Here is a 15,930-nt window from a genome sequence, read left to right as displayed (position 1 = left end):
CAAATTCTATCCGAGTCATTAGAACAGGGAAATGATTTTACTCCCAAAATCAGTCACTCTTCAGGTCAAATCCTTAAGAAAATACCTAATATCATTCAAGGAATAAATATAAACATGGTATTTTCTTAGGGATTTGACCTGAAGAGTGACTGATTTTGGGAGTAAAATCATTTCCCTGTTCTAATGACTCGGATAGAATTTGCTTATGATTTTATATAGTCCTATTTCAGCCATGAAACGTGCGTAGTCTATGTACTAGCACTAACTTTTTACATTTATACTTCCATACTGTATATCATTGTATTAATTTTTACTGTCCAATTTATAAATTTGACTTTAAATTTTTTAAATTAATATTTCTATGATTTATTTATATGCTTTATTTATGTAATATATTATTTAATTTAAATTTTTAGATTAAAATCTTAGATATATTAAGATGGTATATGCCTCACAGCATGGATTTGGACGGGTTCTGAGTGACTGAGTTGTAGAGTGGTGGTTCGTCTCTAAATTAGTTTTATATATATATATATATATAGGTATATATGTATATTTATATATATATGTATATATGTATATATATATATATATATATATATATATATATATATATATATATATATATATATGTGCGTGTGTGTGCGTGTGTGTGCGTGTGTGTGTGTGTGTGTGTGTGTATACATATATTTATGTTGCTTCTAAGTGTAAGGAAGGGCAACAATGTTCTTTGTCTATCCCCTTAACTTCTTGGAGATTTTAGGCAAAATTATACTAATGTGTCCATCTGTTTTAATTTGATTAAGTTCTATGTCTTTGTACAGCTGAGGATTGCTCTGCATTTAAACTGATGTAATGGTTGCATTGTTCAATTAAATGGAGCTGCGTGAAACAATCGTGTTGCATTACCTCTGGATATCCTTGTTGCTTATTTTGATTCTAATCACCTTATTTTGAAATTGTATGGATAATACCGTACTAAATTCTGGTGCTTCAACTTAAGTACCATATTCATCTGAATCTAAATTTTTGCTGAACTCATATATATTTATGTATATATGTAGTCCAACCCATGCTAGCATGGAAAGCAGACGTTAAACGATGATGTATGTATGTATGTATGTATTAAAGAAAGCAAAATATATCAAATAAATAAATAAATAGAAAATGATAAAAGCAAAAGGATAAATGGATGTGTATGTGTAAAAGAATTCAGTTCTCAGTATTTTGGCTACAATGGTTAAAGGTTAAAAGTTCAATTATTTTTGATAATGGTTTTGGTTGAGGTCGTATTTATGTGTATTATTGTATGTATATGTATTTTTATTTTGTTGGGAATTGCATATATACACACACGTGTGCATGTGTATGTGTGTATAGTGAGAGAGAGAAAGATGCAGTAGGTGAGATAAAATTTCTTGTCGCTTGTTCAAAAGAGAAAATCTCTTTGCAATGGCATTCATTCAGGTTTTGGACAAGCACAAACACACAGCCACACACTCCCACACACACACATGGACACACGTACACACACACACACACACACACACACACACACATGGGGCTATAGTAAGAGACATTTGGTATCACACACTGGTGCTAAATCCAGAAACATAGTTAAGGAACAAAGTTCCTGCCACACAGACAAGACAGTGTCTTACAATAGAGCTTATGCACAAAAAATAATCAATAAGCATATAACCAGCTTCTGAAAAATTCTAATTAATGATTATTATTAATCTGCATTTTATGTAGATCTCTTTTAGCATAATAACATGCAGTAAATAAAAGTTTATTTGGGATCTTGTTAAATTTCTTTCTGTGTTTTGGCAGAATATTTTTAAAAAGCGTAGCTTAGATGTAGTTAAAATTTATAGTTTAACAACACCCAACTCAATTTTGGTGAGAAATAATGTGTTTCCTCGTTTTTTTCTTTTTTGTGCCATCAACTAATCTCATCTCTTAATATACCGCAAAGACTTTTTCCCACCAAAATCGGAGTAGGGTGGGCCCTTGGAATCCCCCTCTCACCCTGGAGTTATATTTTTCCTCGTTTTCTTTTTTCATGCGCTACCAACTAATCTTGGCTCCAAGTATACGGCAAAAGACTTTTTTCCCTCTTTGTGGCAAATTAGGAGATCAGATTAGTGGCTGTTTTTATGCTTAGTAACTGCTATTTCTAGCATACTAAACAACCATGTTGAGGAAGGTCTACCTTTAAGTTTATTTAAAAGAGTGGGGGGAAATGCTTTACACAACAAATTCCAATATAATCGTAATCCACACCATCTGAGACATATGTGTAGAAAATTTTATTAACAAATTATCCATGCTTCAGAAAGTTACCACACACACACACACACATATATATGTATATACATATATATATATATATATATATATATATATATATATATATATATATATACACATACCCATATAAATATATACATATGTGTATCTATATATGCATATCATCATCATCAAGATTTAACATGTTTTCCATGCTGGTATGGGCTAGATGGTTTGACAGGGGCCAACAAGCCGGGCGCTACATCTGGCACCCGTCTGGTTTGGCATGGCTTTTGTGGCTGGATGCCCTTCCTAACGCCACCACTTTACAGCATGGATTCAGTGTTTTTACATGGTATTGCATGGGAACATGATTTTAATGGCTGGATGTCCTTCCTAACGCCACCACTTTGCAGCGTGGACTGAGCGCTTTTGTGTAGGACCGCACAGTAGCATAGTTTCAACAGCTAGATGCCCTTCCTAATGTCACAACTTTACAGCATGGACTGAATGCTTTTACATGGCACCAAACAGAAGCATTGTTTCAATGGCTGGATACCCTTCCTAACGTCACCACTTTACAGTGTGGATTGGATGCTTTTACGTGACACCAACACAGTGCCATACATATTTCTCCATTATATATATATATATATATATATATATATATATATACACACATACATACACATTCATACATATATACACACACACACACATTATAGTCTGTTTTAAATAAACTTATAAGGGAAAGAAAGGCTCATGATACCAGTAGAGTATCACCTTCTCCCATTGTAATTATTTTCTTTCTTAAGGATCTGAAATGCAAAAGAAGAACCTCACAAGCGGATGCAATTCAATAATTGTTTATTGTGATTCCTGATCTTGTGTCCCATTCCCAGTGTCCATCTTCATGGCAGCGCATGGCTTGTGATATCTCCATTCACGTGAGGTACATCATCTCTGGAGAATAACAGATGTGGTTAGACCAGGTTAGAGTCTGCTGTAGCTGCCTGCTTCGTAGTGTCTCTCAGTGTAAGCAAGCTGGAGAAGACTAAGAGAGTTTGAACATCTTTTGCACCTGCTTAAGTAGTCGTTGTCGAAGAGAGCCTCATTGTGGTGCCGTGCATGGCAAACAGTTGTACACAAGATCTCGTTCTTGTCTCGGACAAGATATTGGCTACCAGTGAGATCTCGTACAAAATGACGCTGGCTACTTGTGCCATGCTACAAGGGCTTCTCCCTGAGAATGCTAGTGCAAAATTAGAATGACTGGAGCAGGCACAAGAAAACAAAGATGGCTACCAATCGCAAACAACAAGATGTGGTACAAAATATAATAAAAATGTGATAAGTTTGAGAAAAATAATTATAAGCAATATAAAAGGGGCATGCACAAAACTTTTTGACAAAGTTCAATGGGAAGGCATTAGAATTGTTCAGCACATGAGAAAACAATTGTCTGTCACAGAGAAAAAAACCACTTAGATGTAAATAGTTCTGGTGAGTTTTTTGGGCCAATTCACAGTGCAGCCTGTCCTGGTGACTTAGAGTTTGTTCATGTTAGGTTGTGGTGATGAAGTTGGAGGTATAGGTGATGGTGTGATCAAAGGTGCATGTGCAGGTGATGGTGTGCAGGTGGGTGTGTAGGTGTTTGTAAAGGATCAAAAGTGGGCGTGGTTGGGGTGTCATCAAAGGGTGTGGACACCTCAAAATGTGCCCTTTTAAGTCTGTTGACCGACATAGTCTCTACCCGACCATTGATGTTGAAACTAAAAGTTTTGGGTGTGCGCAATAGCACATGAAATGGTCCTTTATAAGGAGAAATGAGAGGTCCTCTGACAGAATCATCCTGAACAAAAACATGAGTCCATTTGTCAATGTCCAGTGGGACGAGAGAAGGAATAGACTGGTCATGCAGATGCATGGGTGGAGGACTTGAGAAATACAAGCGAAGTCTGGTGACATATGACGTTGGATCAGGACGCGATGAATTGTCTGGCGCCAACATTATACCAGGGAGTGCCAGAATGGTACCATAAAGGAGTTCAGCAGAGGAGAAACCTAAGTCTGCTTTAACAGCAGTGCGATAACCAAGAAGAACGATAGGTAGGAATTCTGTCCAAGACTGTGGATCAGGAGTGGCACATAGAGCGGCCTTCAGTTGCCTGTGAAATCGTTCAACCATCCCATTGGAAACTGGATCAAATGTGCTGTAATGAGGTTCAGCTGGCTGTAATTGATGAGAAAAAATATCAAAGGTCGAGTTTGATTGTCGACGGTATGTTGCAAAACAGCACCAACCGCAGAATCTGATGCATCAACTGTTAAAGAGAGACAAGCATCAGGAACCGGATGTGCAAGCAAAGGAACAGAAGCTATTTCCTTCTTGATTGACTCAAAAGAAGATAATGCCTCGGCAGATAGAGTAATAGGAGCATTTTTTTTGTATTTGCTTTCAGTAGTTGAGTTAGGGGAGTAACTTGTCTGCACATTTATGTATGAATCTCCTGTAAAAGTTGGCGATTCCCAAGAAGTGACGCAATTCGCATAGAGAAGTGGGAGGTGAGATGCATTGAATTGCATTGACTTTGGAGGAGAGAGGTGGGATACTATTAGAGTTGATATAATGACCTAGAAATTCCAGACAGGTCTGTCCGAAAACACACTTATCAGGGCTGATTTGCACATTGTAGGTGTGAAGACGCTGAAAAAGTTGAGATAACTGTTGGAGGTGATTTTCATGCATGTCGCTAGTTGTGAACAAATCATCAATGTAAGTGAACACAAAGTCAAGTCCACAGACAACTTTGTCAATAAACCTCTGGAATGTGCTCATTGCATTCTACAAACCAAAGCTCATAAACTTCCAAAGGGGGTGGTAACAGCAATTTTGGGAATGTCATCAGGGTTCATTGGAATTTGATGATAAGCTCGGAAAAAATAGTACAACCATGCAAGTTTGGAGAAAAATCTTGGAGATTCCTTATAGGATAGCGATCAGGAACAGTGATCACATTCAAATGTCTGTAATCCCCCACCAGGCAAAAATCTGAATCCCTTTCCATGCCAAATGTAGAGGAGATGTCCAAGGGCTGGTGGAGGGGCAAATAAGGCTGAGTTGAAGCATATGCTCAAACTCAGATTGAGCCTTCTTGAGCCAGTCAGGGGCGAGTTGCTGTGGACGTGAAAAAACGGGTGGTCCAGAAGTAGTGATATAATGGCGAGTCAAGTGTGTGACTTTGACTGATTTGAAAGTCGGATCCACCAGCTCTGGAAAAGAAGCCAAAAGGGAGTGGAACTGGTCACCAACAGTGGCGACAAAAAATGATGGGCTGAAAACAGCATTAGTAGTAACCCGAGTAGGCGTAAACAAAGACATAGAATCATTCATGAGCTTCTGTCGCCTGACATCTACTAATAAGTGAAAGTGGTTTAAGAAGTCCGCGCCCCAAAATGGGATATGGTAGATCTGCTATAACAAAAACCCACCTAAAATCCTTTCGAAGGTTGAGATCTAGGCGTAATAAGATTTGGCCGTAAGTTTTTATCGGGGATAGATTCACTGTGTGCAGGTTAATGGCAGATTGCTTCAGCTTGTCTGAAGTAAGACGCAAAGGCCAAATAGAACAGCTGGAATGATTTGTTAGACACATGATTAACCATGAACGATTTGTTAGACACACGATCCTTAACATAGAATGCACGATGAGATGAAAATTTGCGGGAAGAATCTGATGGGCCTGAATCTTCCGTAACTAGTTTCCTGACAACTTGAACGAACAGAGATGGATGCAGCGGTGGGCTTGTGTCCCATTCCCGGTGTCCATCTTCATGGCAGCGCATGGCTTGGGATATCTCCATTCACATGAGGAGAATAACAGATGTGGTTAGAGCAGGTTAGCGTCCACTGTAACTGCCTGCTTCGTAATGTCTCTCAGCGTAAGCAAGCTGGAGAAGACTAAGAAAGTTTGAACATCTTTTGCACCTGTTTAAGTAGTCGTTGTCGAGGAGAGCCTCATTGTGGCGCCGTGCATGGCAAACAGTTGTACACGAAATCTTGTTCTTGTCTCTGACAAGATAATGGCTGCCAGCGAGATCTCATACAAAATGGTGCTGGCTACTTGTGCCACGCTACAAACTAAAAGGCAGCCCGTCCTTAACGTGGCTGTTTAGTATACTAGAAACAGCAGTTATTAAACATACAAAACAGCCACTATTCTGATCACCTAATATGCCGCAAAGGAGAAAAAAGTCCTCTGCAGTATATTAGGAAGCGAAATTAGTTGATAGCACCTGAAAGCAGAACGAGAAAAAAAATAACTCCAAGGTGGGGCAGAGGGAATTTCCGAGGTGCAAGTTGACTGGGAACCTGGAGCCCACCAAAACTGTTCCCAATTGGGCCCCATACCTCCTAAGCCAGCCTTGCCAACACCCAACTTTGGGCATATGCAGGTGGTTGAATCCCAAAATTTATGTTTACACATGTATTTTACTACATTTATAAGAACAAATGCTGCTTAGATAGGAAGAAGGCTAGGCAAGATTTCTGCCCCCCCCCACCAACCACCCTAAAAAAAATTTTTTTTTCCGACACAAACCCCACCTTTTCGGCTACAGGGAATACGAATCTGAAAAAAATTGGCAAAAATCGGCATATTAAAATTATCCCCACTCCCATTTCCCCCATTTTTTACTTCTTTCAGAATTTTTTTCTCCAAAATATACGGGAAAATATGGAGATTATGATTCTGAAAAAAATTACCAAAAATTGTTTTTTAAGAATTTTTTTCTTCTAAATATGCAGAAAAACACGGACATTATGATTCAGACAAAAATTTCAAAACATTTCTGTAGTTACGGTTAAGATTTTAGGGTTAGGGTTAGTGTTGGGGAAAAAGTCAAAATTGAAGAATTTGGGGTGAGGGTGAGGGAAATTTAACAATGCCGATTGTTGGCAAATTTCCGGAACCTCCGTATCCTAAAACGGGGGAAAAAAATTTTTAAATAAACAAATTTGGGAGAAAAGTGGTGCGGGAGGAAGTCTTTCCGAAGTCTACTGGTGGTATGTGAGAAATAGAGGAAAACTAATACACCTTCATCATCTTTGCACATCCTTATTTTCTACAAATAGTCATCTCCATACATCCTTGGGCAAATGTTACCTTGGGTCAATGTCAGAAATTACTAAAGAAATAAGTATTGACAGGAAAAACATAGGAAGAAGGAAACTGATGATGCTGACCATATCACCACGGCAATTCCAACAAAACGAGGACTCAATTCGATATTTTTTGATGGCAGGATCAACACAATTGTTATTTTCCACGAATTTAGTCACTGAAATTTATTTATAGTTCTATTTTCATTTCATTTTAATTCCCCAGAAACAAAAAAAATACAAGTTGTATTTCGATTTTATGGGCTTTTTTTTATTTTTAATGAATTTCCCTCAAGCATTTTAAATTCTATGTAATCGTATTATCAACTAAAAATAAAATAAAATAAAATAAAATAAGCCAAGTCCCGACAATATCAACAGCATCGCAATCTATAAATATCGAACCCTTCCAGAAAACAGTGCACTGAAAAGGTCAAATGACATTTGATTGTCGTAACGGGAAAAATATATTTATATAATGAGAAAAGGGAAGGGAAATGTGATGCTCATCGCACCCCGATGGCATTAGAGTTGTAGACAAAGTGATGTGACTTTGAATTAAACGTTTTTATTGTTGGAAGTTCTGACAGGTCAATAAATTTAACTTTTCCAATGTCAGGTAAGTAATTTAGGAATAATTAAAAAGCAACAGATGTTGTATTAACGAATGCCAGCTAAAAGAGAGTCTGGAATTGAGCGAGAGAAAGAAAGAGAGAGAGAGAGAGAGAGAGTTTGGTGGTGTTATGTTGCGCATGCGTTACCCCTATCTTTTCATGGCAGCCGTGCGATATCAAGATCTCTCAAGAAAGGCACGGCTGCCTTAGCTGTAGTCAGTCATTTTGGATATTTAAAGACATGTATATATATATATATATATAAATAGTCATACTCTTCACATTAGAAAAATAGCCTCTTTCCTGATTTGCAAACATGTTTTCGTTTTTCTCTCCTTCCCTTCCACGTAAACAATCCAGTTTGATACTTGATTGTGTAAAATGCTTAACATCACTGACGGCTGCTATATCTCCACTTCTCTGTCCTTCTCGTTCTCTCTCAGCTGTATTTATCTCGGCATTCAACCTTTCTCACTCTTCCCAACCAGTATTCTTTAAATTCCACATTAATATGTATCTTATGTCTACCAGTAACTCCGTATTTTTTCTTTCCCATCTATAAACTCTACAATTCGGACCTATCAAAATTAAACCTGGCTTATCTCCAATTTCCAATACTCGAACTCAAACAACATTTCAAATTTTATTTATTCAAAACTACTGTTGCTAGATATTTCTTTTAAACAAGAATGACTGGTAAGTTACCATTGACACATATATATATATAATTTTTCATAGTTTGTTTCTTGGCTGACATATCTTCTCTGTAATAAGATCTAACAATCATTTCTTTTTGTAAACTCAGCACTAATATTCTAAAGGGTTACATGTTATGTTCATCTATCACTAGAAGTATTACAAGCACTTGGTCGGTCTTGATAAGATTTATTTTTATAAATTCAAAATTAATGCATTCATGATCGTTAAATCAGTGGAGTTATATTTTGCAATACAATATTACCTTGTTGGTTCCAAGATGGAATTTATTAGTATTTCTGAAATTGCTCGCTTTAACTCTGCTTATTTTGAAAAAGAAAAAAGTAAAAGGCTAACAGAAAAATCACAAAAACCACTAGCTGTTCATGCCTTTGAAAATGTGAACTCATAGATTGTTAATACCGCCTGGTGAAGAAGACTTATTCTAGGTGCATGTATATGTTTATTGATGTTTTCTACTACAATCTTTTAACTACAATTTAACGTTTTAACAACTTGTTCAATTTGCTGCCTCTTTCATTTTATTTATTCCTGTTCAACTTTTATAAGGTAACGACCCTTTTAAGTACATTTACCCATATCTTTCCCACTTTTAGCCAGATTGTTAATTCCACCACCTCATGGTTTTTGCTGTTGTTAGTTCACTGACGATAAACAACGTTATTGTATGTCTTTTAAATTACAATAGGTTATAGTATTTCTAATTATTTATTTACAGTCTGGTGTGTTGTCTGTTTAATTGATCTGATACACTAATTAACTACATTTTAACCTCCTGATTTCCATAGTGCTTATCGAAGCATTCAGCTGTCGGGCAACCAGTAGAAAGGTGATTTATTTAAAGAGGATTATATCGCAGAATCTTTTTTTTTTTTTCCTCGCAACGGTAGCTCCCGGTTTAGCTTCCAAGACAGTAATCGCTTAATTTGTTTACTAAAATATACTGGATCTCCGCTTATTATTTTTAAGGAGACAGATTTGTCTTTTTATCACAAATGATCCCCCTTCCCCATATAGCATTACCATTGTTTTCAGAAAAAGAGACACAGATCTGTTTAGCATTAAATAACATAAAAGAAACTATTTGCTCTTGATCTTTTCACCGTTTTGCTAGCCTTAATTTAACGCTTGATTTTAAGAATTTCATGCCGTAGCTTAGCAAAGCAAACTAGAAATTTAGAAAAAAGATAAACATTCTTTGTCATATCTGATCTATCTGCGTGATGGTTGGGTCTTGCCCCTCTTTTGCTGATATACACACAATTGATGTAGTAACAAACCTGTCTGGCTTATCCTTCTTCAATTAGCAAGATGGCTCAGTTAGTGTTCATATAATTAACATTACTTGCTAAAATCCATAACATTTACGAAAGATTATTTATTTTCATAATTTTCCGCGGCTCTGTTATATGTATTTTTTCTCTCTTTCCCCAAAGGGTGTATCTGTTTTTACAAAGAGTGGATGTATCTAGATTAACTTTATTACGATAAATATTTTATTAATTTACAGGTCGACCTATTGCATGTCAGGACTATTCTTCTCCACTACAAAGTATCCTACGGCTTGTGGCAGGACTGCAAACTGTTCAAACGTTTCGATAGGTAAGAAAAATAGTTGTAGATATACATTCCAAAGTGAACTGAACATTGTCTTTCAGCCTGCTTGTAATAGCAGCCAAATCACCCTTAAATCCCATCAGGACACATTGGATAATCTAGTCTTAGATACACATCCGAAATAAAAATGAGGTGGTTACAGCTGAAATGCCTTTGATCATAGTTTTGTCACCAGGACCGATTTTACAGGCAGGTTTTTTTAAAATCACCGGGAGCTAAAAATGACTTGCAATGTTTATTATATGTATTGTATATCATTGTGCTTATTTGGGCAGAGCCCATTTACGCATGGTCATTCATAAGTAATACATATACAGAATATTTGCTATTGTTGACTTCTTACAAACGAAATGACTTCTGATTTATAAGCAATAACATTTTGAGATGTACATTTCTTAATAATTAGAGAGTTGCAACTAAATTGTGAATTCAACATTATTATTGAAGTGTACAGTAGGTGGAGAACTGATCTAGAGGCATTAAGGTACCTAATTCAGTGTTTAAATATTCGGAATTCACATTCTCTTGAGATAAACTTTGTTGTCTTGCCAGAGTTGGTAAAATACCAGTAATCTTTGTTTATTTTAGTGAATTGTTTGCTACAAAATCATCCTTTGTTCTTGGTCAAAACTCAATTATTATAGCATTTTATTACACTGTCCAATTGTTAAAAAAAAACTGCTTGAAAGTTGTTTAATTCTCTTCCTTTATATTAGCATTACCTTGTAGAATATTTTGCTTACTTATGGTCGGGCTCATCCAAGACCACATTAGTCAATGTGTGCTTTGAAGGACATTTGGCTGCTATTTCTAGTAGATCGAATGACTATATAGAGGATTTCTCATCTCTCTCTGTTCAATGAGATAGATGAGATATTGTGGTGTTTATGGAAAAGATTGTCTAACAAGTCAAAAAAGCAACTGAACAAAATAGAAGTTAATAAAAATTATTTCTATGTACAGTTTGATATTATTTATTAAACCAACTGATCACTTTTTAAACTGTAACAAAAAGTGGGTTTTGCAGTCATGACCGCAATGGTATTGCCATAGAGAATGGCCAGTGACACTTAACTGCAGCAGCCATTCCACTTTGCAGGCTCATTTGCAGAGTCCAAGAACACCTGAGGTCTCAATGGCTACCTACACAAACTCATAGCAGCTGGTCAGATCCCTGTATTTATTGAATTTTCTCTCTTTTGTGTTACAAGCAGTAACATCTGGGTTTGCAGCTGATATGGCAAGGTTGGAGCCGGAGAATGTGTTGCTGCATGTTGCATCCTGGGCTAAGGATCTGCCTCACTCAAATGAGAAGAGGGTTATTCTGTTGGGATACCTACCAACCCCATGGTCAAGACCTACTGGTTCCAATTGAGATGGGAAGCTAACTGTGTCGAGGCCCCTTCTAATTATGTTATTCAGACTAATACAAATCAAGAGTGAACCCTTCTAAAGAATATGGATATGATCAAAATTCAGCCATGTCTTGTGTATCTATAGCCAGAGTTCTGACTTTCTATATATCATCATTGCCATTGTTTTTACCTCTACAAATGGTATATTTCATACAAGTTTTACAGTAGAAGTAAAACTGGAAAGATAAAATATTTGAATAGCAGTACACATACATTGTAAGTTCAAATCCACTGTGTTTTGTTGTTTGAGTAGAACACTGTGCCATCATCTTGTTGCTTAGGAACATTCCTAGAATTCATGCCTACCTGAAAATAAAATAAGGAACTGTTCCATTGCATACTCTTACTTTTAAAGGTTGATCTAGTTTTGACTTAATTAGGATCCATGGCTGTTGAAAACTTAGTACCTTGGGAACACAGCACAACACCAGTGGCTAAGGTATAAAGGTGGTGAGTTTGTAGAGTGTCGAACAAAATACCTTGCGTTAGGAAGGGCATCCAGCTGTAGAAACTCTGCCAAATCAGACTGGAGCCTGGTGTTGCCATCCGGTTTCACCAGTCCTCAGTCAAATCGTCCAACCCATGTTAGCATGGAAAGCGGACGTTAAACGATGATGATGATGATGATGATGATGATTTAGTTACAAGCCTTTATGTTGTGATTTCAAATCTTAAAGTCAATATTGCCTTTCATCCTTCTGGGATTTATATAATTGGCTGCTGGCTGATTATTTTGTAATAGGTTGTTGCTGAATGATGTTCACCTACGGAGGTTTATAGGTGTTATGTTGTCTGTAAAAGGGATCACTCTCCAAAAAACTGCTTATGTTTAAACTAGTAGTCCTGTATACAAACAACTCAGCCATTTCTGTTACCATTCTATTGCATCATCCCTGAGAAAATCTTGTTGCTATTTCAGTCGGAACATTGACACATTGCAATAAATATATCTACATTCATGTTCATTTTATTTTTGTTTCGGAAACAGCTGTGAGATGTAGGCTTTTCATCATTACATTAGTTTGGTAAGAAATGTATACAGTTTAAATGAAGAATAACCAGTATGAATGTTTCTTTGTATGTATGTGTGCCTTTTTTGGTTTAGAGAACAAAAGTATGTCGAGGTCAAGACATCCTTTTCAGAACATTTAATATGTGATTCTTCTTTTATTATTTCAGCTTACTACTTTAGAAAGGCTACCTTTCTCTCAGGACTATAAGTCAAAAAATTGAATGTATCTACAGTCCAGGTAAGTTTGGATGGCATATTTACTTTGTGTGTGTGTGTGTACATACACTCATACACAAGTGAGTGAACAAACGAAAGAAAAGGGTACTCAATATATTTAGTAGGAGATACATGTATTATTTAATAGCAGTTTGATATGGTTTGTATACATATGTTATGATTCTACAAGTGGATCCCCCTTATTTCTGAAATGTTGATGATGCAGTATTGTGCTTCCGGGATTCTAGAGGAATTCAGGTAGAATGGTTCCCACTGTTGATGATCTAAATGAAGTAGCAGCAAAGAAGATTTTCAGCAACATAGATACGACAGCTGCATATCAGCAGGTGGAACCCAAAGACTATAAACTGACAGTGTTCGAAGCAGTGGGGAGATTGTCCTGGTTTAAACGCCTCCCATTTGGTTGTACCAACTCTGCAGCATTTTTCCAGCGTGTTGTTGATGAATTCATAAAAAGAAACAATCTTGAAAAAAACTTTGCCTATCTAGATGACATCATCAGAGCCAGCAAAGATCATCATGAACATGACGATAACCTCAGGAGATTTATCCAGGCAACCAAAACATCTGGCATGACCAATAAAAGCAAGAGTCAATTCTCTGAGAAGCAGATCCACTTCCTTGGACATATTGGAAATTCAACAATAAAACTTGACCCTAAGAAGTATCAAGCTCTACTATTTTTGCCAGAACCAAGAACATTGAGAGAACTAAATCAAATAATAGGCATTTTTGCATATTATGCAAAGTGGATACCTAAGTGCTCCAGACTCACCATTCCACTTAAGAGCCAGAGGCCAGAAAGAATATCAACAAAGCAGGACTTCCAGAAGAAGCAAAAACAGCAATTGCATCTCTTAAGACTGCATTGGTAAATGTCATACTTGCAGTTCCACAACCTTGAATACCACTTACCATTGAAACAGATGCTTCTGACCTAGCCTTGGGCGGGATGCTATCACAACAAGGAAGGCCAGTGGCCTTCTATTCAAAGTCCCTTTCAAAAACAGAAAACATCAATCCATCGTCGAGAGAGAAGCCTGCACAATCATAGAATAGCAACTGGCGAAGAGTACCTGAACGAGAATAATCATCATCATCATCATTGTGTAAAATTGAGCATAAGAGGCATCAGATATGACGTGCAAGAGAGAAAGAAGTCTGTGCTAGTCTGGTCATGTGATGCAGATGGATGAGGAAAGCTGTATAAAGAAGTACCAATTGCTTACTGTGCATAAAGCCCATGGCAGAGGGAAACCTAGGAGGATGTGGGATGAAGTAGTGAAGATTGACTTCAAAATGTTAAGCCTCATGAAGGAGGAGACAAAGAACCAAGTTGAATGGTAATATGCTGTGACCCATCCATCTCAACAAAAATGAGGTACTGTTACCCATCCCCACTGCAGTTGCATCAGTAATAATTCTTCTTGGCATGAATCCAAATTGCATTTCATCTAATTTGACTTTCTTCATAATTAATTGAGCTATGATCCTCTCAGTGACTTTCATGATCTGATCCTGCTGTTTGATACCTCTAACTACTCCTCTCTAAAGTAGAGAGAAGTTAACCTTATAACAGTTGACTATGATGCTGCTACACTTGTCATATGAACAACAGAGAGGAAATTCCAGAAGGCTGATATTTTGGGAAGGAAGGTTTAGGCATAGTGGTTTTATATATGCATTTCTATGTGTATGTACATGTATTTCTATGTGCCTATGTTTGTATTTGTGTGAGAGTTTATGAGTTTCTGTGTTTGATTTCATTGTGCAGCACCTTGACAAATGTCTTCTACCACAGCCAGTGAGAGAAGTTGGGTAAATGGAAATTTTGAGAAAGTTTAGCAGATAATGTGTGTGTGTGTTTGTGTATCATCACTTCAACGTCCTCTTGTTCATGCTTGATGAACAACACACACTCACATATTGTTCAACCTGTGCAGTAAGGGACATAGCTGTTAAATGATGATAAAATATATATACATGATGGGCTTCATTCAGATTTCATCTATATATATAACTAGCAGTATAACCCGACGTTGTCCGGGTGTGACTTATTACGCCATCTTGCTAGGTGAAAATCAACGAAAAAACCCTTATGGTGTAAATATGTTCATAATTCAAAAGACGATGAAATCAATAGGGAAAGTCTGAAGGCTGTTTTGAGTAACATTATTAAGCGCATGTAAATTTCATCCGTCTAAATGCTTGTGCAAAACAACTTTTTGTGCTGCCCTGATTATACATAGCAGGGTAATTCCTTTTTGCAGGAGGTAGGACGGCAATTTCTGATGAAGCAATTGCTGGTGATCTGTTGCTACACAGTTCTGCCAGAATTGTATCAGATTGGGCAGTAGATGTTGATGCACCATTTTGCATTATGTTCAAAGTAGCTTCTGGAATGTGTTGAATTGATGCAGTCTGTTGCTGTCTTTTTAAACCGGTTGCTTTCTTTCCCTAGCAAGTTGTCTTGTTTGGAGGCATAATCTATGTACATATTAAAGAGAACAACAAAAGATATAACAGTTGGCAGGGTCGGTAGTTTTCACATTTTGGTAATTTTTCAGATTAACGCCCGCACAATTATGTAACCGTAATCCTTAGACCCTAACCCTGACCCTAAAACCGTAACCACAACACTAAACCTCATCGTAACCCTAACCCTAACCCTAAAACCCTAACCCTGACCCAAAAACCGTAATCCTAACACCCTAGTGAAAATCGTGCGGGTGTTAATCTGAAAAATTACCCAGATTTGTAATGAAGTTCACTGATTTGCAATGTGTTGTCCATAAGCTCCGTAGTTTGTATAAATGAGTGTGTATTCAAAAACATCTTTATTTACACTTTAAAGTTGGTTTTCAC

General features: G+C 36.9%; 1 protein-coding gene and 1 long non-coding RNA gene across 5 annotated transcripts in view; one reads left to right on the top strand and one right to left on the bottom strand.

Moving 5' to 3' along the window:
• Positions 1 to 15,930, bottom strand: part of LOC128248147 (uncharacterized) — an 84,633-nt gene that overhangs the window by 32,442 nt on the left and 36,261 nt on the right. The gene's annotated exons all lie outside the window — the stretch shown is intronic.
• LOC106867597 (BTB/POZ domain-containing protein KCTD21-like) overlaps positions 8,182 to 15,930 on the top strand; it is a 25,654-nt gene continuing 17,905 nt past the window's right edge. For 2 of the 4 annotated variants that reach the window (XR_008264433.1, XR_008264432.1), the window contains exons 1-3: positions 8,182 to 8,763; positions 10,295 to 10,386; positions 12,996 to 13,066. The gene's annotated coding sequence lies outside the window, so the exon portion shown is untranslated. The remainder of the gene's footprint in view (positions 8,764 to 10,294; positions 10,387 to 12,995; positions 13,067 to 15,930) is intronic. The other 2 variants (XM_052968824.1, XM_052968825.1) reach the window with 2 other exon arrangements.

Source organism: Octopus bimaculoides, chromosome 6, assembly GCF_001194135.2.
Source record: "Octopus bimaculoides isolate UCB-OBI-ISO-001 chromosome 6, ASM119413v2, whole genome shotgun sequence".
NCBI lineage: Eukaryota > Metazoa > Mollusca > Cephalopoda > Octopoda > Octopodidae > Octopus > Octopus bimaculoides.
This window is presented reverse-complemented; position numbering and strand designations above follow the sequence as displayed.